Here is a 22,700-nt window from a genome sequence, read left to right as displayed (position 1 = left end):
TTGCAGTGGATTTTTATTGATTATTGAGATATTTTCCCCTCCAGAGGACACTCCTCATTGCTTATTTTCCCTATTGTACCACTGCAACCAATTTTCCTTCTATGGAAATCATACGTTGCTGGGCAGCCTGTCCCAGGCTTATTTTATACCTTTATAAAGCTACACCTTGGTACCAAAGATGCATATTTCTATGCCAGAATAACTATGATTAGTAATTCCAGGAGCAAACTGGAATCTACAAATATTCTTCCAGTATGATCTGCATGAAAAAAATGCATTGCATCACAATGCTATTATATTAATAGACTGCATTCAGACTGCGGTGGCATCCAGAGTCTATATCAACATACTACTAAAGGACAAACCCTTCCCCAAAGAGCTTAATACTGTACCAATTTTATCATATTGCTGAACATCAATTATGATCCAGGTGCTCTCTCCACAAAGGTACCAGATCTCTTCTTTCCAGATGGGGTCTCAGGCAACTTCCTCATATCTAAACCAAAAAGTCTTTAGAAGACTGATCCAATTCCAGATTATCGTGGGACTAGGGAAGCACTGACCTTGAGCTTTTGGGATTTGGCAGAAAGAGGAGTGTAAAATAGCACCAGAATTTGTTCTCCAGTGAGAACCTATATTTGCTCTTCCCCCCAACCCCTTCAGGAAAGCTTTCTCCACCTGATATTTCCTGGGCAGGCAAAGACTTTCAGGAGAAGAAAGAGGGGACAGGAAGAGAAGAGGAGAAAAGAAGAGCAGAGGAGGAGAATCACAGAATCACAGAATCACAGAATGTTAGGGATTGGAAGGGACCTCAGAAGATCATCTAGTCCAATCCCCCTGCCAGAGCAGGAACACCTAGGTGAGGTTACACAGGAAGGCGTCCAGGCGGGTTTTGAATGTCTCCAGAGAAGGAGAATCCACAACCCCCCTGGGCAGCCTGTTCCAGTGTTCTGTCACCCTCACTGAGAAGAAGTTTCTTCTCACATTTAAGTGGAACCTCTTGTGTTCCAGCTTGAACCCATTACCCCTTGTCTTACTGTTGGTTGTCACCGAGAAGAGCCTGGCTCCATCCTCGTGACACCCACCCTTTATATATTTATAAACATTGATGAGGTCACCCCTCAGTCTCCTCTTCTCCAAGCTAAAGAGACCCAGCTCCCTCAGCCTTTCCTCATAAGGGAGATGCTCCACTCCCTTCATCATCTTTGTGGCCCTGCGCTGGACTCTCTCCAGCAGTTCCCTGTCCTTCTTGAACTGAGGGGCCCAGAACTGGACACAATATTCCAGAGAAGAAGAAGAAGAGAGAGGAAGAGGAAGAGGAAGAGGAAGAGGAGAGAAGAGGAGAGGAGAGAAAAGAGAAGAGAAGAGAAGAGAAGAGAAGAGAAGAGAAGAGAAGAGAAGAGAAGAGGAGAGGAGAGGAGAGGAGAGGAGAGGAGAGGAGAGGAGAGGAGAGGAGAGGAGAGGAGAGGAGAGGAGAGGAGAGGAGAGGAGAGGAGAGGAGAGGAGAGGAGAGGAGAGGAGAGGAGAGGAGAGGAGAGGAGAGGAGAGGAGAGGAGAGGAGAGGAGAGGAGAGGAGAGGAGAGGAGAGGAGAGGAGAGGAGAGGAGAGGAGAGGAGAGGAGAGGAGAGGAGAGGAGAGGAGAGGAGAGGAGAGGAGAGGAGAGGAGAGGAGAGGAGAGGAGAGGAGAGGAGAGGAGAGGAGAGGAGAGGAGAGGAGAGGAGAGAAGAGAAATATAAAATGAAGCCACAAGGTGCCCCAGCCCTGTATAATCAATGTCCTAAATCAGCCAAAACATTCTGGGTTCAGAAAAAAGCAGCACTTCAGGAGATGCTTTTTTTGCCTACTGCTTGGCCAGAGAGAAACTTGACAGTCAGAGCAGTAGCTCAAACTAACAAGTGTCTGTGTCCTGACTCTGCAGGAGAGGCAACAAGCAGGTGGTGAATTTATGTGCTAGTGAAAATCACACTATTTTCAGCAGTAAATTAAACTCTGTAGACTAAGCACTCACACACTTTGGCTCACGAGCATCAATGCACGCTTCTATTTAAGAGTGCATGCATATTGATATTGAAATGTTTGCATAAGAACACATATAAGCTCCAAGAAATGCTTTCACTAGGTCACGTACAGGTAAAAGGTTGTCCTGTGAAGGGACAGAAGTCGGACTCAGTGATCCTTGTGAGTCCCTTCCAACTCAGGACGTTCTGTGATTCTATGACTCTAAGGATAAATCCCTGGATAAAGATGCAAAACAGTAATGCAAAATCTTGGACAAATGCTATGCAGCTGCGTGGCTATGGGGAAACACCTTTTTCTGATAGTAATAACTGAGTCAATTATTTCCTCAAAATACAAGACTCATTCAAACACACGGGAGCTTCTTTCAAGAAAGTTGTTATTTATTTATTCTACTAACTGGTCAGATGCATTCATTCAGACGTCTATTAATTGCCAGCTTGCTAGAGTAGAAACAAGACGATGCTCATCTATGGAAACAAGATGATGCTCATCTCACCGGCTGAGATAACTCCTTCAACCCACATAATTAGAAGAACTGCTTTTTCTTTTTAAGATACGTAAGGCTCAGATCTGTGGTTCTTTCAGTACGCTCCCACTTGTCAGCTGGACTGTGGTAACTATCAGTCTGCATGCTTTCCACATTCACTGCAGCTGGAGATAAATCAAAGCAAGTCCCAGGGTACTGGGCCAAGAGCACATTCAAAAACAGTTATTGTAGCTGAGCTCATGGGCTCACTGCTTCCCTGGGACTCAGGACCAGCCCTTCTCAGGGATCTCTGCTATCTCTGTGGGTACATCCTCATACAGAGCTGCAGGAGACAGACCTTCTAGCAGAGTCTGTTGCGATAGGACAAGGGGTGATGATTTTAAACTAAAGGAGGAGAGATTCAGGCTAAACACGAGGAAGAAATTTTTCACACTGTGGGTGGCGAGACCTTGGCCCAGGTTGCCCAGAGGGGTGGTGGATGCCTCATCCCTGGAGACATCCCAGGCCAGGCTGGATGGGGCTCTGAGCAACCTGATCTGGGTGAAGATGTCCCTGCTCATTGCAGAGGGGTTGGACTAGATGAGCTTTGAAGGTCCCTTCCAACCCAAACTATTCTATGAGATCCTGAAAAGTGACTTAGTAAAGTATCTGGTAATTTCTAAGTGTACAGGGTCCGTCACCTTGACCAGCACTCAATTCAACAACGGCAAAACAGCTAAAATGAGTTGGTAGCTGCAGAAGGGCGTATGAGCATCAATATGCTGGTTTTAACTGCATTTTTTTTGTTTTGAACCAAAATAACTTGTCTACATATGGTAGAGATCATCCCAGTGATTTATCTATCTCATTGACTTCCCAGTTTCACAGCTGATGAAGATGTGGGGAGGAAGTTCATGTAAGCAACAGAAAGAGGCAAATTGGTTTTTCAAGACCCCATGCTACTTTGTCCAATTACGCTTTCCCATGTGAGGTTATCCCGCTGGGGTCTCACCCTTGGATTCACTCTTCTTAATGACATTCAATCATTTTGTGCTGAAGACAGTCATTTTCATAGCTGCTTGCATAATAAATTCACAGAGTTACATGCTCACTGGTTCTCTAATTATACCCCATTCCTGCAAAACAAAATGATTAAACGAGTTTTGACTGAAAAAATTGTGAGTCAGCAGTTTTATTTTACTGACAAAGTTTGAACATATTTGTTTTCATTTGATATTTTCTCTTGCAAATTGGAAGCTCACTGTATTTCAAGGTTAAAACATAGAAAATCATTGGGCCGGTATATAATTGTCCATTGAGTTTGTGGGTTCCACTCTTGGCTTAAAATGGTCTCAGTGACCTTGGGAAAGTTAATCTGCATCAAGTTTGAAGTTTGTGATACATTGCTACGCATTTGAACTAAATGAGCTTCAGACCTGGGGACAGCATAGCTCCTGAAGAAAAAAAAAAAAAAAAAAAGAAAAAGAAAAAGAAAAAGAAAAAATCATTCAATAGGTGTCTGGTAGATAATGCAACATGAACTATTCATCTATATTTAGGTTAGTACAATCAGACAACTCAACATAGTCTAAAACCCAGTACATTTTCACATTTGTGAGATTAATAGAGAAGTAAATCTGGGAAGCTCTGGAGGAAGTAATGGAAATCATCAGATATATGATCACAGTGATAAGGCTTCCTATTATTTTAGTTAACCTGTGCTGAGTATTGCAACAGAGTGTTGGCTCTGAGGTTTTCTGAGCATCTTTTGTTATCACACATTATTGAAACTGCCCTTACTTCACTGTTTCTGCAGTGGGTGATACAGGTTGAGGGTGTAATTCTGGATGTAAAGGCACTGGAAGCAGCCATTCCAGGTGCTAGTTGTGCCAACTAATTGCAAGACATGAGATAAACATGGTTCAGAGCCTAATTGCAGTTGAACACAGAAAAAAAATAATCCAAGGGATAGGCATAAACAATAAAACTTCCTTAGGAAGCCTTCCTCGTGCCTTCCCCAATGTCATGCCACCCTTCTGTAAATGGCCCCAAAGCCCTCCACCACTTCTGGCTATAGGAGCTTCAAGATCTAGGTCAGCATTGTCACATCCAGAACGAGTACAATAGGAAAGAAGAAATTCCTATGGCCATGCTATGGTCACCCAACCAGCCCTTACTACTGCCCATATGCCACACAAGGGAACCTTTTCAATCAGTTGTGTACACAAGCAAGAAACCAGGAACAAAGAAGATGCATGTTTAACTTACAGGTCTTCCTTGCATAGACGAGTGACAGACCTTCCTTTCCAATGTGAAAATTTTGGTTAAAAACACCTGTGCTATCAAATCTTGAGGATTTTCTAAGCACAAGCTACACACGATGACACAGTTTCTACTGCAGGTCAGGAAGATATTTCCAAAATATCTTTAAATTAACTCAGTTACAGCCAGGAGTACGTCTGTGGTAGTGGGGAGCTCTGTGTGCGTTTAATCACCCAAAATCAATTAAGACATGAGGAAGAAATTTTTTTATACTGAGGATAGTGAAACACTGGCCCAGGTTGCCCAGAGAGGTGGTAGATGCCCCATCCCTGGACATTCAAGGCCAAACTGGATGGCTCTGAGCAGCCTGATCTAGTTGAAGATGTTTTTATTCTTTGCTACACTCCTCTGCAGAGGTAGCAGTGCAGACTTGTCCTGAGGTAGGATTCATCTCACCTGCTGTATGGGGTAGGTTTTGTCTGATCAAATAAAGATGGAGATGAGATGACTAATGCCCTAAGAACCTTTTTCTCTCCTGACTCACACTTCCTTGACCATAAAGGGAGTGAGAGGTGACGGCCTCTGATATTGGCACTGCCAGTATAGACACTCATGCTTAGTCATGCAAATCCTGCCCTAAGAAAGCCCAACTCACTTAACCCATCTTGTTTTCACACCCACGCAGAATATATCTGTCCTTATGCATCCTTTTTATTTCCTTCAACCTTGGTAAAGACATGCTTTCCCATGGTTACTATGGTAGACATTAAGGAACAGGTCTCCTATGAGGAAAGGCTGAGAGTTGGGGTTGTTCAGCCTGGAGAAGAGAAGGCTCCAGGAAGACATTATTGCAGCCTTTCAGTGCTTAAAAGGGGATGATAAGAAAGATGGGGACAGACTTTTTAGCAAGGTCTGTTGTGACAGGACAAGGAGTGACGGTTTTAAACTAAAGGAGGGGAGATTCAGGGTAGACATGAGGAAGAAATTTTTTACAATGAGGATGTTGAAACACTGGCCCAGGTTTCCCAGAGAGGTGGTGGATGCCCCATCCCTGGAGACATCCCAGGCCAGGCTGGACAGGGCTCTGAGCAACCTGATCTGAGTGAAGATGTCCCTGCTCATGGCAGGGGTTGGACTAGATGAGCTTTGAAAGTCCCTTCCAACCCAAAGTATTCTATGATTCTTTGATTATGTGGGGGTGCAATCCATCTCCTACTCCTGCTGTCAGGTTATTTCATAACTTAGTAGAGCCCCCATGATTTGAGGTTGTGCTCTTCAGTCTTGTTGTGATGTACGGCACCTTAGACCACGCACTGTCTGGGAGAGTTCGGTTTATATAATCTGCATTTATGTCTATCTTGTATGGACCCAGTGAGTATAGAATGAGTTCAATAATCCTGATATAACCCAGTTAAACAAAGCTGTTTCTCACAGGTAAAGCAGTAGGTGTTGGTCTTATGGGAGGGCAGTGAGTCTGTCTGCACAGACTGCAGTCCCAAATCACCTTCACCTTGAGATGAAGTTGCTTGCGGTTGCAATGGCAAGATAGTTTTCATGTCCCTTCTCTGTCTCATGGCAGATGTCCCTCCTAAATGTCATACTTACAGCCCCTTCATTTTTAAGGCCCTACTGGAAAGCTCCTCAGTCTTTGTGAGCACGTCAATAATGAACGAAGTTAATTGTGATCGTTACTGTGTGAACAGAGGATCTACACCATCGCTGACTGTTTCCTACTGCTGGCTTCTGTCACCACCCATCCCTCAACTTTGCCTTTCGACATTGTAAATTCTTCACAGCATAGAACTTGCTCCCTAATTTGTCTGTTAAATGTCTAGTCTACAAATTAGTCTCAGCCATCCTCATTAACAATAGCTTCTACTTATTCCTTCATAAACTGATCGATGAAAAGCTCTATAAAAGTGGAAAGAAAATATTATTTCCCCCAAGAGGAGGGTTTGCAATGTCATTGCTCAAAGCAAGCCAGCAGACGTTCCCATCTAACTGAAATCCACCACAGCACAACTCTGTTGCTAGAAGCATATCTTGTTTTTCTGTCTTTTTTTTTTTAATTTTTATTTTATCTTCTGATTGATTCGCTTATGAAATTAAAAGAGATTACAATTTTAACCCTTTGGTTTTAGAGCCACAAGCAACAAAATCTACTAGCACTGCCATCTGCAAATTGCAAGAGTCATAAAACAGTGTAAAAGAAAGAATAAGTGTTTTCCACTTAGCAGTATATTTCAGCAAAAGATTAATTTGCTGTCTGACACTCGATGCTTTATGTTTGCAAACTCCAGATCTGCAACTGCATATCAAGCTAAAAAGTATCATCTAATCAAAGAGGGGATAATCTAACAACAAACCACTCGTGTATGTCTTCCTTTCAGATTACCCACACACATATATGCTAAAAGTGTCACAAGAAAAGATGTCCACTAACCTGGTACACATCTGTGTCCATAACAGCCTCCTCAGACAAACTGTGATTCACTGACCTTTATTTCAATCAAGACAAAGAGGTGCTGATGCCATCGCACAAAAACTCGAGACAAGAACCAGTCCTTGAGTACAGCTCTGCCAACTCGTATTTCAGAAAGAAGCATTCAAGTGGGAACAGAATAGAAAGTCTAAAATGGGGAGCAAGTGAGAAGGAGATCCTTTGGGTCACAACATGCTTGATTTTTAAGATGTGATGACTAAGGCGAGAAGTGGACACAGTGGTCCAGGAAATTCTTTTTGCCCATCTTCCCGTGTATGTAAGATGTTATTAAAAGGATGAACCAGCAGTATAGCCCTGAATACACTGCAGAAAAAGGGTACATTTTTAAAAAATCTAGACTGTTTTGAACTCTATTAAATCTTTGCTTCACTGGTTCCAAGCCTGTCCAAGCCAACCTGAATGATTATTGTTATTACTATCAGAGTGCAAAGTGAGAAAAGAGAGGGGTTTTTATTTAAATAGGTTATTCTTCCTGCAGCTGGCTGTGCTGCAGAGGCCTGGCAATGGTTCATGTTATGAGCATTACTGATTCCTTAGAGCTTTTCATGGGAGAAGCTTACTTTGACAGTCTCATCAACTCTTCTCTCCCCTATTTATTGTCCAAAGATTGGATGATGTCCTCTCAAAGTAATAATTGCATTTTTAGAAATTATATATATGACTTTCCTCTGCTTTTCTTGCTAGTAAAGTCAGCTGTGACTATATAAATCTGTAAGAATTCAGCACAAAAAACTTAAATGAAAATACATTAAAATAAAAATACTAGGTCTGATCAAAAACCAATTTCAGCCCCGTCCTCACTGAGAGTGGTTACAGAGGAATACAAAAACAAGGTGGGCAGACACTGATACTGCCCACTGTCTTAATAACCAGCAAAGGATTTTTTTTCCATGATTTTTTCCCTAAAAAACAGCACCATCCTATAGCAAGGAATGCAACAGCTCAGCCACATGCTGCCTGTGAAGAACCTACCCCATTCCCCGTCACTGTTTCCACATCCATCATGACTTTAGCCTGACAAAACCCCTCCCCAAATTGTCTCTTTTCAAGGCTGAAGTGTGCACGTCTATTGAATAATTTTCTGTTCTACTGCAGCTGTTCCTTACCATCCTTCTGTCATCTTCTCTGAGCTTTTTCTAGGACCGCTAAAGCCTTTTGAGAGCGGAGGACAAGAACCGCACACAATATTCAAGGTGCAGGTCCAAAATGCATTTGCTCGGTGGCATTATGATGATTTCTGTTTGGCTTTCTATTCCCTCCTCGATAATCATTTACATTCAATTTCCTTTTTTTGATTGCTGTAGAGCAATGAACTCATAATTCCATTCAACTGTTCATTATAAGCCCCAAATGTCATTCCTTAGTAGCAATAATCAGCTCAGAGCCCATCACTGTGCATGCAGAGTCAGAACTATTGTTTTCTTTCTTTGCAAGGTTTGTATTTCACGCCACTGAATTTCACCTGATGTTTTATTACCCAGCCATCCAGTACAGTAAGATAATGCCAAAACTCTTCACAGATGGTGTCAAGAAGCTGCAAGTGTGGGGATGATCCACAAGAGAAGCTGAGGTGAAACCCAAGGGCAACAGCAAGGCAGGGAGAGACCTCACCAGCACCCTATAGGTGAGATTTTCTGGGTAAAATTCACTGCCCCTTCACTTCTTCCTTAGGAGGAGAGCTGAAATCTCATATTTTCTGGTCCAAACACAGCCTTATTTAAAGTTGGGTGTTTGAATTTTGCAGTCTAATCGAGCAGTTCACAACCTGGCCACCTGATAATGCAGTATTATGATTTTCCCATTTCAGTCGGTGGTGTCTGATGCACCAGATCACCTCCTGTGTTTCTGCTGAAGTATCTTAGTATCTGTATTTACTCTCCATTCAGAGAGTATTGCAGAAAAAATCGAAATGCTCCCAACTCATTGCCCCAGACAACTATAAAATCCTTCCATGTAGCCAGATTAAGAGTTACCTACAAATCTATCCCTAAAGACAGGTGATATTGAGGTCTTTTTGGGCTGTACTCCAGGAATCCTTGAAGGAAGAATGTATGAATCATGTCTTCCACTTGATGATGCCACCAGAAGTTTAGATAAAGGCTTCACATGGTGGTAGACTTGTCTGCAAAGCTGGTAGGTGCAATAAATGTGGATGGTAAAAACAAGGTACAACCAAGCTTTCCCTCATGATGAGCAGCTAGGACAGCAACCTCAGATTTCCAGGACCTCATCCACAGAGACCCCTGTAGTTGGGAGAGTAAGTGCCACAATTTAGGAGCCAGTTTGCACATAGATGTGGGTACAACTATTCAACAGATGCACCGAGAAGTCACACAGGCTGCATGACATTGGGGAGACAGCTCAGTGCCATCCAAGTGCTGGCACCCATTTTCACAGAATCACAGAATGGTTGGGGTTGGAAGGGACTTCTTGGGATCATCTAATCCAACCCACCTGCTAAAGCAGATTCACCAAAGCGGATCACACAGGAATGTGTCCAGGTGAGTTTGAATGTCTCCAGAGAAGGAGACTCCACAGTATCTCTGGGCAGCCTGTTCCATGGCTCTGGCACCTCGAAGTAAAGAAGTTTCTCTTCATGTTTAGATGGAACCTCCTGTGCTTCAGTCTGCATGGGACCCCCTCCACAGATGACAACCAGTGGATACTGATAAGGCATCATAAGCTGAACTGAAGAACTTTTCATTCTCCTGACTTGACAAATGCTTCTTCTCAGATGTTCTTAGTTGATGTCAAACATTCAGAAAAGAGCTACGACTGCATAAGTTGGAAGAGGTAGCCAAAGGGTGTTGTACTTATTGTGCTTGCCCAATGTGAAGGTGAATTGCTAGAGATACACATCAGTCCACTCTTCCAGTCTTCATGGTGATTCCTTCACCAGACAGAGGTGTTAACAGGCCCCAACTCCTCTTTTGTGGAGGGATTACAGAATATCTCTCCACACTGCAGGTCAGTGAAAAGCTTTGGTTAACAGAGCATAAGACACACTGAAAGAGCAATGGTCAGAGCATCCTCCATGGGGAAAACGTGCCTGTGAGATCTGCTGCTATAAAAGACCATATTATCATCACGTTGTCCCCCCTTTAGTAATAACGCAAGATACACCTCAGGGAATGTAGAAGAACATTGCTCCAGCACCATTTGAAGGGATTTGGTAGAAGAGGTAGGAAAATTATTCTTCTTATAAGAAAGTGCATACAGAGCTGGGCATTTGGAAATGTGCTGAAAGCTGGGTTATTATAATGCTGTTACTAATGACTACAATTCATCATTTCAACTTGTTGATTTTTCTTTCTTTAATTTCCAGATTATCCGGCTGTTGCTTATCCTCCACCCATTCCGGGAGTAAACAGAGATATCATGTGCATGAGCTGCAAAAAAGTTACTTTCAGCAGCAATCAACTTGTGTGGTTTTTTATCTCTTTTTTAGAAAAGCCAATCTTTTAAATTTAGCTTTCAGTTTTACCTTTTCAATTTTATCTTGCAGTTTTCTTTTGCAATTTTACCTTTGTAACTTCTCAATGTGCTATGAAAATACTGTTTCTGTTCTAGAAATAAGGGAAAGCATGGCAAAGAGTAGTTGAAATCTCTTGCATAAAGTCCCAGGGGAAGTCTCTGAGAGGGCTCAGAGGAGAAGCTGCTTCTCTGGGGACCCAGCTCGGAGCACTCAACACAACCCAAATGATGGGCTCAGACTAGATTCCAGAAAGGGGGGATTTTTCCCACACCACTCCCACATACTGGCATTGCTATAGGAAATCTGGCTTTTCTTGTCCTTCCTCTAGCTTCCTAGAGGAGTCCTGCAATACACTGTCAATGACACCCACAAAATGTATGTAACTCTTTGTCAGAAGAATGGAACCATAGAATGTCCTGAGTTGGAAGGGACCCACAAGGGTCATCGAGTTTAACTCCTGTCCCTCCAAAGGACAACCCCACAGTTCATACCATGTGTCTGAGGATGTTGTCCAGTCTCTTCTTGAACACTGTCAGGTTGGGGCCATGACACCTCCCTGGGGAGCCTGTTCCAGTGTCCAGCACCCTCTGGGTGAAGAACCTTTTCCTAATGTCCAACCTAAACCTCCCCTGGCACATCTTCTTGCCATTCCCTTGGGTTCTGTCCTTGGTCACTAAAGAGAAGAGTTCAGCACTTGCCCCTCCTCCTCCCCTTGTGAGGAAGCTGTAACCACCATGAGGTCTCCCTTCAGTTTCCTCTTCTCCAGGCTGAACAAATCAAGTGACTTCAGCTGCTCTTCATATGGCTTCCCCTCCAAACCCTTCACCAACTTCATAGCCTCTTCTGGACACCCTCCAGTAGCTTTATATCTTTTTTATCCTGTGGCACCCAGACCTGCACACAGTGCTCCAGGTGAGGCCACACCAGTGCAGAGCAGAGCGGGACAATCCCCTCCTTGAGCAGCTGGCAATGTGGTGCTTGATCAAGAGAATGGAAGAAAATCTTCCAGAAGACCCCAGTCAGAGTCAAGAGGTCTTAGCAAGACTGTCCAGAGGCCCACTGTAAAAAAAAATACAGAAGGTACAGATCTGTCTCCCCATCTTTCCTTCTTTACTTTGGAAGTCACTTCCTTTTGCCATGCTCACAGTGTCTTTCCTGTTTTTGTCAGAGTGCAGGTCTGTTTTGAAAGGGCCATCAGTCACACCTATCAATCTTCAAGAAGAAAAATAATCAACAGATGGCCCTTAAAATCACATGGTTCCATTCAGATCAGGAGATGCAACAGAAAAGGAGTGTTCTCTTCCCCTTGGTTATGCTTCTTTTATGCAGTTGAGGCACGGAAATGACCTTAAAACCTTTGAGATTGTAAAGAAGGTACGTATTTAGAGCGCTGGACACATGGGGGAATAATCCCACCTAAGACGTGTGCAAATTTCCAGTAGCTGTGAGCTTGGTTAAATGCTGTAAAGTGTTAAATATTCGTGAAAGTTCTAGGAACACCTATACATATTCATAACCTGTCCCCGAGAAGGCAGTCCTTATTATGATGAGTTCTGGGAAATAATTTCCGTAGTCTCCACCTCCGTCCCCTCCTGGTTGTGCCTGTGCAGTGATCGTGAACCGGGGTCTTCTTCTTTGTACACTTTTACCTTTGGCCTGGTGTGCTGAGTTGGCTGGGACTGAAACTGATGAGCTGGCTAGAACTGCCACATCTCCTGTCCTGTGCCCAAGTTTCTGTTACCTAGTTCACCCAAGGATGCACCAAGGATGCACCCAAGGTTTTTATATCTTTGCAAGGCCTATGAAGTCATCAGTGAGCTCCTGTTTCTCATACAAGAAGTTACACAAAGCTAAGCAAGGCTAGGCAATTATGATGTGGGTTAAGGGTTAGCTCTCTAAGTGTTAGCTCCTTAGTTCTTTAAGTGTTAGTTAGTTAATTCCCTGTATCACAGTCATGTGTTCAGCCGCATGCAGGCTAGAACAAAACATGTGACAACACCAAAGCTTTGTGTATGGCAGCAAAATCAGCACACAAAGTTCCAGCCTCAATCAGAGAAGACTGTTTATCCCTACTAACCAGAAGGAGAAAGACAGGACTGTATTCAGGCCACAGAAAAGAAGGACTATGTTGCTGAGAACCAAGTACAGTTTGATCTCCGCACCTGATATGCAACCTGCAGCTGTCTCCCAACCTGCCATCTCCCATTCCCAACAACAACAACAAGCCACATCCATTTTTAATGCCAACAGTTGTGACGGAGAAGCTTCAAAATGCAAACGAGACGTCTCTTATGCAGATGTTTTCATCTGGGCTTACAGCAAGCCTTAGAGGTGCCAACCAACCAGCCATAATAGTAAGAGATTAACTCAGAGAACAAATGTGAATTCTGACTATTTTTTGCTTTGGGCAGCTTATTTTTTAAGCCCAGAACATTACAAAGGATGGACTTTGTCTCCGAACATCTATTAGTCTCCTTTGGTTTACATCTTTACTATGCTGGACCTAACCAAGATGGGAAGCCAGAGAATACCAGAACTTGCTTCCTCATTGTTGCTAATAATCCCTTGCTGTCCTGGAGAAAGATGTTTTATGGGCCCTTTTAAGTCAGAGCATCCAAATCTAGTGAAACAGGATCATTCTCCATGCCAACTAAAAGTCCTTCGATGTTCTTATGACAGCTAAAAATGGAACTGATCAGGAAATGATGGCCTTTTACAAAAAGAAAACAAAAAACCTCTTGGGTGGGGAATAATTACAGAATCACAGAATCACAGAATGTTAGGGATTGGAAGGGACCTCAAAAGATCATCTAGTCCAATCCCCCTGCCAGAGCAGGAACACCTAGGTGAGGTTACACAGGAAGGCGTCCAGGCGGGTTTTGAATATCTCCAGAGAAGAAGACTCCACAACCTCCCTGGGCAGCCTGTTCCAGTGTTCCATCACCCTCACTGAGAAGAAGTTTCTTCTCAAATTTAAGTGGAACCTCTTGTGTCCCAGCTTGAACCCATTACCCCTTGTCTTACTGTTGGTTGTCACCGAGAGGAGCCCGGCTCCATCCTCGTGACACCCACCCTTCATATATTTATAAACATTGATGAGGTCACCCCTCAGTCTCCTCTTCTCCAAGCTAAAGAGACCCAGCTCCCTCAGCCTTTCCTCATAAGGGAGATGCTCCACTCCCTTCAGCATCTTTGTTGCCCTGCGCTGGACTCTCTCCAGCAGTTCCCTGTCCTTCTTGAACTGAGGGGCCCAGAACTGGACACAATATTCCAGATGAGGTCTCACCAGGGCAGAGTAGAGGGCAAGGAGAACCTCTCTCGACCTACTAACCACCCCCCTTCTAATACACCCCAGGATGCCATTGGCCTTCTTGGCCACAAGGGCACAGTGCTGGCTCATGGTCATCCTGCTGTCCACCAGGACCCTCAAGTCCCTTTCCCCTACACTGCTCTCTAATAGGTCATTCCCCAACCTATACTGGAACCTGGGGTTGTTCCTGCCCAGATGTAAGACTCTACATTTTCCCTTGTTATATTTCATTAATTTTTTCCCCGCCCAACTCTCCAGCCTGTCCAGATCTCGCTGGATGGCAGCACAGCCTTCTGGCATGTCAGCCAGTCCTCCCAGCTTGGTGTCATCAGCAAACTTGCTGATAGTACACTCAATTCCGTCATCCAGGTCGTTGATGAATATATTGAATAGTATTGGTCCCAGAACTGACCCTTGAGGCACTCCACTAGATACAGGCCTCCAACCAGACTCCGCCCCACTGACCACGACTCTCTGGCTTCTTTCCTTCAGCCAGTTTGCGGTCCACCTCACTACCCGATCGTCCAGTCCACACTTCCTCAGTTTTGCCGTGAGGATGCTGTGGGAGACGGTGTCAAACGTTTTACTGAAGTCAAGGTAGACCACATCCACTGCTCTGCCATCATCAGTTCACCTTGTTACGTCTTCATAAAAGGCTATGAGGTTGGTCAAGCACAACTTCCCCTTGGTGAAGCCATGTTGACTGCCCCTGATGACCCTCTTATCCTTGATATGTCTTAAGATGGCACCAAGGATAAGATGTTTCATCACTTTCCCAGGTGAGGCTGACCGGTCTACAGTTGCCCGGGTCCTCCTTCTTGCCCTTTTTGAAGACCGGAGTGACATTTGCTTTCCTCCAGTCCTCAGGCACCTCTCCCATTTCCCAAGACTTGGCAAAGATGATGGAGAGCGGTCCAGCAATGACTTCAGCCAGCTACCTCAGCACTCGCGGGTGCATCCCATCTGGACCCATGGATTTATGGATGTCCAGATTGCTTAACTGGTCCCTAACCCAGTCCTCATCAACTGAGACAAACTCCTCCATTGCCCTGCCTTCCTCTGGGGCCTCAGGGGTACGGGGCTCCTCAGGACAGCCTCCGGCAGAGTAGACAGAGACAAAGAAGGCATTCAGTAACTCCGCCTTCTCTGTATCTTCTGTCACCAGGGCACCCACCCCATTCATCAGTAGGCCTACATTACCTCTGGTGTTAGTTTTATCTGCCATGTATTTGAAGAAGCTCTTCCTGTTGTCCTTGACCCCTCTCGACAGGTTTAACTCTAAGGAGGCCTTAGCTTTCCTAGTTGCCTCCCTACATTCTTTAACAACAGCCTTATATTCTTCCCAAGTGGCCAGCCCCTCCTTCCATGATTTGTAAACTCTGCCTTTTTTTTTTTTTTGGAAGGAAGTTTACTGCAAATACAACTTTCCCTCAAAAATGTTTCTTCAAAGAACTCTTTTTGGCTGATGTCTAAAGAAGACAGAAGTTCATGGTGTTGGACCCATGAACAGTGCCCTGTAAAATCCTTTCGCTGACAATGTTCTTACTTTTGAGGGTGGGGGGAAACCAATAACAACCCCTCAGAAAAAAAAAGAAAAAAATCAAGCGGGACAGAAAGTGAGCTGTAACATTACTTATTTAGGGGAAGTAATACATATTCAGGGGATATTTTTGAGCATCATATTGGGAAAATAATCTTTTAATTTCCATCGGATCTTAAAAAAATATTTTATGTCCTCCATTTCCATCTACATAGTCCTTCGTTTACTCAGTTTTGCAGAGCCTCTTAAAGGTCACTGTGAAATAAGCCCCGCAAGTAGTTTTCCTATCATTTTTGTCCTGCTCTTGAGAATGATGCTTTTGTTTTCTCCATGCTATATCTGCTCCCAGTGGCTCTCGACTTCAAAACGTATATTGGATCAGGAAAAAAATTCACTTCAGATAATCACTCCCAGTTCCCAAAGCCTACCTGAATCACCTCAACATCAGTGTCTCTCATGAGTAATGCATGGGATGGAACCACACACAGTCTGTTCAAGACACTGAAACCATAGAAACACTCCTGATGAGAGGTGCTCCTTGGGATGATCATAGGAAAGAGCAGCTGACGGAAGCTCGTCTTGTCCATCTCTGTTGCCCAAGGCCAGATCTTTATATAACATGAGAGATTTCAGATGTCAGCCTTCACCGCTATAGAGTTGCTGACAGTTTTGATCAATGGAAAAACTTAAACAAGTCCAGAAATCGGTGATTTTGCAGTTTTATCAATGAGATCTAAACACTCTGAGTTGGGAGCATGGATCTCAGGTGTGACTTTAGGGGACCAAACCACATCCACGACCTTTGGCTGCCTTTGGAAGCCAACCCAGGTGTGAAAGAAGGACAGTTCACTCCAATTTCCTCCTCCAGTGTGGAAAGTGAGATGACCAGGACTGAGGACCACACAGTAGAGGGCTCTTGCTTAAGAGCTTAGGCACAGTCTGAGTTTAAAAAGCCCTTGAAAGGGCTGTGGAGGAGGATAGAGCTTATAATGAGAACTGCACCCCATTTCTGTAATCAACCTCTTTAAGAAGGTACCCACAGACCTCCAGAGGCAAGTTGGGCACTAGTTTCTTGCTTTGAGGAAGTTCATCTACCCTAAAATAAAACCAACGCCAGTTTTCAAGAGAAGCATTAAGGGTTTGGGGATTGCTATACCATCCTCCATCCGACCTCATCTTTGGAAAGACTCCAAATCCGGGCACTCAAAATTGACAGTTCTTTTACAAATGATGGCTGGAGAGGCACAGACCAGGAAAAGACTGCAATAATCTGTAGCAATGTATATCACAAGGAGAAGGGTACTTGGAAGTGGGGAAGAGCTTGAAGACCATCAGCAACTAGACTTGAGTCTGTCTCCTGTGCTCTGTAGCCTACCTCTTCACACATTTTAGTGATGGGAGAAATTGTAATGGATAGAAGAAAGACTTTTTCTTTTCACTTTGCTTTACAGTCATGCTTATGATGGTTAGACCAGTAACAAGAATGGTTTAGATGTAATACCACACTCCTCAAGGTCTCACTCCCCAAGTCTCAAAAACAATTTATCTTTCCATCGTGCCTTCTCCTCCCCTCAGCATTAGCTTTTCTATGCTCAGAACAGAACACCTGCTCCCACAGCATATAATACCTCTCCCATCTACTTGGAAGTGTTTCTTCAGACCCCCTCTACTTGTGGGGCACATTTAAATGATACAGAGAAGGCAATGAACCTAAAATATTCATCCTTTGGTATGAAAGCAGCGGATAAAATTAGGCCGTAGTTTGAAAATGTAGAAGGGAGAGAGTCTCAGGCTAGTTATCTAGTTATTTTACCGCTTTTTGAGTCACCCATGTGGAAGCAAGCAGCTGCCGGGCAGCACAGAGTGATAAATACATCGCAGTAAAAAGCCACCGGTGCTAACAATAGCTCATAGGCATGGAGCATCTTTCACGATCAAGCTTCAGAAAGTATCAAGAAGATGTAAAGCATGTACTTAGAGTGCTTCATCCACTCCTGCAGTGATGTGGAAGAAAAGTCTGATGGACAGACTTCCAAAACATCTGTGGGCTTTGGGCCATTCCTGCTCAAGAGTGCTCAAAAAACCCCATGAGTCAGCCAACTGTTGAGTGGCTTTTCTCACCTGAACAGGTCCAGAAAAACTCCATGAGATTGCCATGTGCTTTAAACAAACATGTTTTTAAAACCATGGCTTCCAGAATCTTTCTCATCAGTACGGTCTTGTGACGTGTCTGAGCACAGTTAGGAATAGACCCCAAATCCGGATGTGAACCAGAGCTTAGTCAATATTCCTGAGTTGTTTCATGTCTCACCTCTTTCTTTGCCTTCTGTCACTGATGTTCATAGAAAAAACACACAGCCTGATTTCTGATTGCAGTTTCACTCCAGCAAAGAAATTATATCAATTTTCAATGAGTTAAAACTTGTTTCACAGCAAGGCAAGACACAACCCTACGGAATAACAAACATAGCTAGAAATCATTTGAAATTTCTAGTTCTAGGTAGATACTTTCCCCTGCAAAATTCATTATTCTTCATTTAGGAAAGGCAGGTAAACTATGCTGCAAACTATTCCGAGGCAAAGATGTTTGCTAGGTAATTATTGCTATTTAAATTGTTCTGCATATACCACACAGCATGAATGGCAGATATTAAAATGCGGAGATAACTTAATAAGTTATAGCTATCCAGATGTGTCATTCTTCTAATAAAATGAAAACAAGTGTTGTTATGTTTCAGATTTCCAGGTGTACAGTAAATAAAATTAGTATATTATATTTCAAAATCCCTGTAAGCAATATTGTCCCTGTTAGAATTAAGATAAATGACACCAATGAAATAAGCAGCTTAGGATATATTATTTTTTAGGTGCTGAATCAAAAGTATATTAAAATTGTTGATATGCATATTAAAATCAATGCGAACGGGAAAAAAAATTCCCCTTAAAATGAATTATTAAAAAGGTAAAGTCAAAGTGAAGGAGAACTGGACAGCTCTGAAAGGGACAAAGAATTTCCACTACCCGAGTTTCTGCTGACCTGCATGGCAACAGGGAATTTAGCTGCTACTAAGATACACCTTAACTGGTCCACTGGTAGACCTCCAGCAAAACAAACAAGACACCTGGGGTGTAATGGCGTTTCAAGACTCTTACAGCTAGGCTAAGTGGTTATCTTCCTTGGATCAGTTATGAATGCAAGGAAAATATGGGATTTCTTCATTTCTTTGCAGCTGAGATCGAAGCTGGTGAATAACTGGGCAAGCTGAGTTTATCCCAGTACAATGAGTTTCAATTCGTCTCGGTGCAAGGTCGAGTTTTAATAAAGAATGGAAATTAAGGACAGGGAAGGGGATTGTGCCTTGCAAAACACATTCAGCTGGGCATGCAGAGTCCTGTTGAACATTAGCAAGATCAAATAGGAAATACAGCCATGGATGTCTAACCAAGGAAACTGTGGAGATAAAGTTATTAACGCAAGATTGAGAAGGGTGAGGCAGGAACTGGAAAGCTGGAGGGATCAAGGAGCTTGAAAGAAAAGGGGAATTGGATCATTCATGTTTGTGTGCTGCAAGCAAAGCACCCTGCACTCCTGTTTTTTATGTGATGATAAAGAAACTGCTCTCTTTAGGCAGCTGTCAAACATATTTTCTTACCTTGGCACACTTTCAAGTTAGACCTATAGCTGGGGGTGTAGACTTGCATCTGTTTTGAGGATGGTTTGATAGAGGCATAGAATCATAGAATCATTTTGGTTGGAAAAGACCTTTAAGATCATCAAGTCCAACCATTAACCAAACACTGTCAAGTTCATCATTAAACCATGCTCCTAAGAACCTCATCTGTGCGTCTTTTAAACACTCCCAGGGATGGAGACATTTTAGGGAAATACTGCTTCTGTTAACATGTGTTTTTCTCTAAAGTGAATCTTATATTGCCCTCAAATACACCACTGAATTATTCCAAGCTTTACTTTTCTAAGTAACAAAATGTCTCTGTCCAAGATATTTCATAAAATATTACTTTTAAAATCTATTATTTTTTTTTCAGATATGAAGGGTTTAACCTTAACAGAATCAGTATTTATCAGCTTCTGGGACTTGTTTGATTACTCAAAGAAAAGATTATTTTCATAGCTGCCTAGGAAATAATAATGGATACAACAATTCCATTTAAAAGTGGGAAAAAAAAGGGATTTGAAGAAGAAACATCTGATCATTTCTGAATGCATGATTCTTGAGGCATATACACACACTCTACCTAATCTTTCTCTTCATCCTGTGTTCTTGCTGATCCCAGTTATTTCATAAAGTTTATGACATTCTGAAAAACTAAAATTCTTTAAGAACATAGATAAATTAGATTAAGAACATTGCATTCTATGAAAACAAATGTCAGGTATCTCAAAAGCAGTTTATGTTGGCATCAGGTGAGCGTCTCTCATTCAACACATGCACAGAAATAAAAAGTGAGTTTTCCTCCCCATTTTCTATGTGTTTGGTACACTCATGGATGTCAGGACTGTGACTTTTTATGGTTTCTTTTGGAAAGCCGGACTCTATGTTGTCGTGAGAAAGAGTGGGATTTCACAGTCTTTCATATATGGGCTAGAAACGTCATTTCCCTTTAATGTGCACTGTTTTTTTTTTTTTAAAAAAAGATATATATATATATATTTCTCTATCTAACTGGGAGACTTTTACTGGAATTAGGTTCTCAGAGAAAACAGAGTTTCTGCAATATCAACTATTTTCCTATGGGAAAAAAAAAAATGCCCAAAATGTTCTGTATGCTACTGCAACACCATATTTGGCTTTCACTCAGGATTTTCAGAACTGCTTAGGCTCCCATCTTTCCAAAGCTGGCAGACTGGGTTTCAGGCTCCTCAGCAAGCTTCAGACATGCTTCAAAACGATTTAAAGGGAATCCCTTCACAACTTCATCTAGACTGAGCGTGAGAGTTCCCATTCCACAGGAGATTAGAGTTTCATTCCATTTCAGAATAACTATCTTTAAAAAGAAAACGGAGGGGATTTTTCTGTGGAATTCCCAGGGACTTCCAGTTTTGAGCCAAATCTATAGATAGATGTAGTTTATTCGGTGCTCAGAAATAAACTGTGAATCTTTCTAGCCAGTATAGAGGATCTCTCAAGACTATGACTTCGTACAGGAGTCCAAAACTCACAGAAATAGACGGGCTGCTCCTCTCACTTAAATTCTTGGCAGACATCCCACCCCTAATTCAATGGCATTTGCCATGAATCCACCCCTTTCTAGATTGCATCCTCCTTGGAAGGGCAGAGCAGTGTAGGCTGAAAAAAAGGTGTATAAACGCATATACTTTTCTACTGTTTTCAATATATTTCTTGATTTAGGAAAGGATATTGCCTTCATCTACAACTTATATCTGGCTTACAACATGGATAAGGATACCCCAGTACCACTGGGATGCCCCAGAAGTACAGTCATTTGGGTATGGGAGGTATTGAGTTTCAAATGAAGACTACGAGATGTGGAGAAGAAGCCAACCTAAACAGTGCCTGGAGAAGAGAAGACCCTGGGGACACCTTATTGTGGCCTTTCAGTGCTTAAAAGGGGCCGATAAGAAAGATGGGGACTGACTTTTTAGTAGGGCCTGTTGCGATAGGACAAGGGGTGGCTGGTGTCAAGGACAAGCTAGTCCAGCACTGTATGCACGTTTTGAGGTCTAGCTCAGGGAGAATATACCCAAGGTGATGGAGACCACCATGTTGATGTGGGTCTATGCCTTCTGCATGTTGGCTTGCATGCTCTATGAGGCTGTGAATGTCTGCTTGTCCTGGGATGTGTTCAGTTCCTGTGTGTTCTCTGGAGCTCTCAAATATAAAATCCAGCTCCTCTATGCCCTCTGTTGCTTAGTCCTTCTCCAAGGGCCTCCCAGCCCGTTCACTGCCTCTTAGAAAACTCATTTGTGTCACTGCCTCAGGCAACAGCGACTTCTGCTTCCAGTTAAGCCTTGGTTCAGCTCTTACATTTTTTGGAAGAGGTGTTGTTACAGGAAAATCAAGAAAATCAACTGGGGCTCCATTCACCTCCACAATAACCCCACCTGGCTGCTTCTCCCTGCCTTGTGATCCACATTAAATGCAGGAATAAAAAATAAAAATTAAAAAAAAAAAAGTCATTCTTTATTCTGCACAGGCAGCAGGCTTAGAGTCACGTGGACATGCCTGCTACCAGCGGCAGTGCCTGGATGGGATGCAGAAACACAAACAATCCCTCTATACTATATGATAATCAACAAAAATTAGCTGCCTGAGGGAACTAAGAAACTCTGCCATGAATGCAGCAGTTAGAGACTGAGCCTATTTATTTAACAGGTGTCCCCTGAGCTGAGATGCCAGGCTCTTTTTGCCAAATTCACAGACAGAGTAAGACAGCTTGAATAAATACGGGCAAGAGGGGAACAGTCCTAAAGCCATTTTCTCTGTTGTTTTTTTTCTTCCTTTTTTCTTGTTTGGTTTGTTGTTTTTTTGTTTTTTGGGTTTGGGGTTTTTTTGGTTGTTGTTTTTTGGGGTTGTTTTTTGGGTTTTTTCCCCGACTTTTTATTATAAGTATACACTAGTTCTTAGCTGCACATATTCAGAAAGAAGAAGCTGTGTGGATATCCAGTTTCCCTCCTCATAGTGCTGCATGGTCCTGCTCAGCCATGATGTGAAGTTAGCACTGCTGGATGGCTCCATGGTTGGTTTGTTTGTTCAGTTGAACTACAATACGGTATGGGATATGTTTTGGATATGAACCCATCCCAGAGCCAGCCACGGCTGTGTGTAGATGATCTCTGTCCCCATCCCCGTGCAGTGGAAATGTGCCTCTGAACACAACTTGCTGCGTCTGGTGCTGCAGAATCAAGAAGCCTTGGGATGGATTGGATGTCACAGCACTGAGCATTGCACACAGTGTCTGAGTGGTCCTTGTTCCATTTTTGATGTGTTTTTACTCAGTCTGGAGGCAAGGGGTGAGCAGTGGCAGAGAGGAGCTGCTGTGGACATTTATTATAGAATCATAGAATTGTTTTGGCTGGAAAAGACCTTTAAGATCATGTCCAACCACTAACCTAACACTGTCAAGTCCACCTCTAACCATGTC

Source organism: Caloenas nicobarica, chromosome 2 (assembly GCF_036013445.1).
Source record: "Caloenas nicobarica isolate bCalNic1 chromosome 2, bCalNic1.hap1, whole genome shotgun sequence".
Lineage (NCBI taxonomy): Eukaryota > Metazoa > Chordata > Aves > Columbiformes > Columbidae > Caloenas > Caloenas nicobarica.
This window is presented reverse-complemented; position numbering follows the sequence as displayed.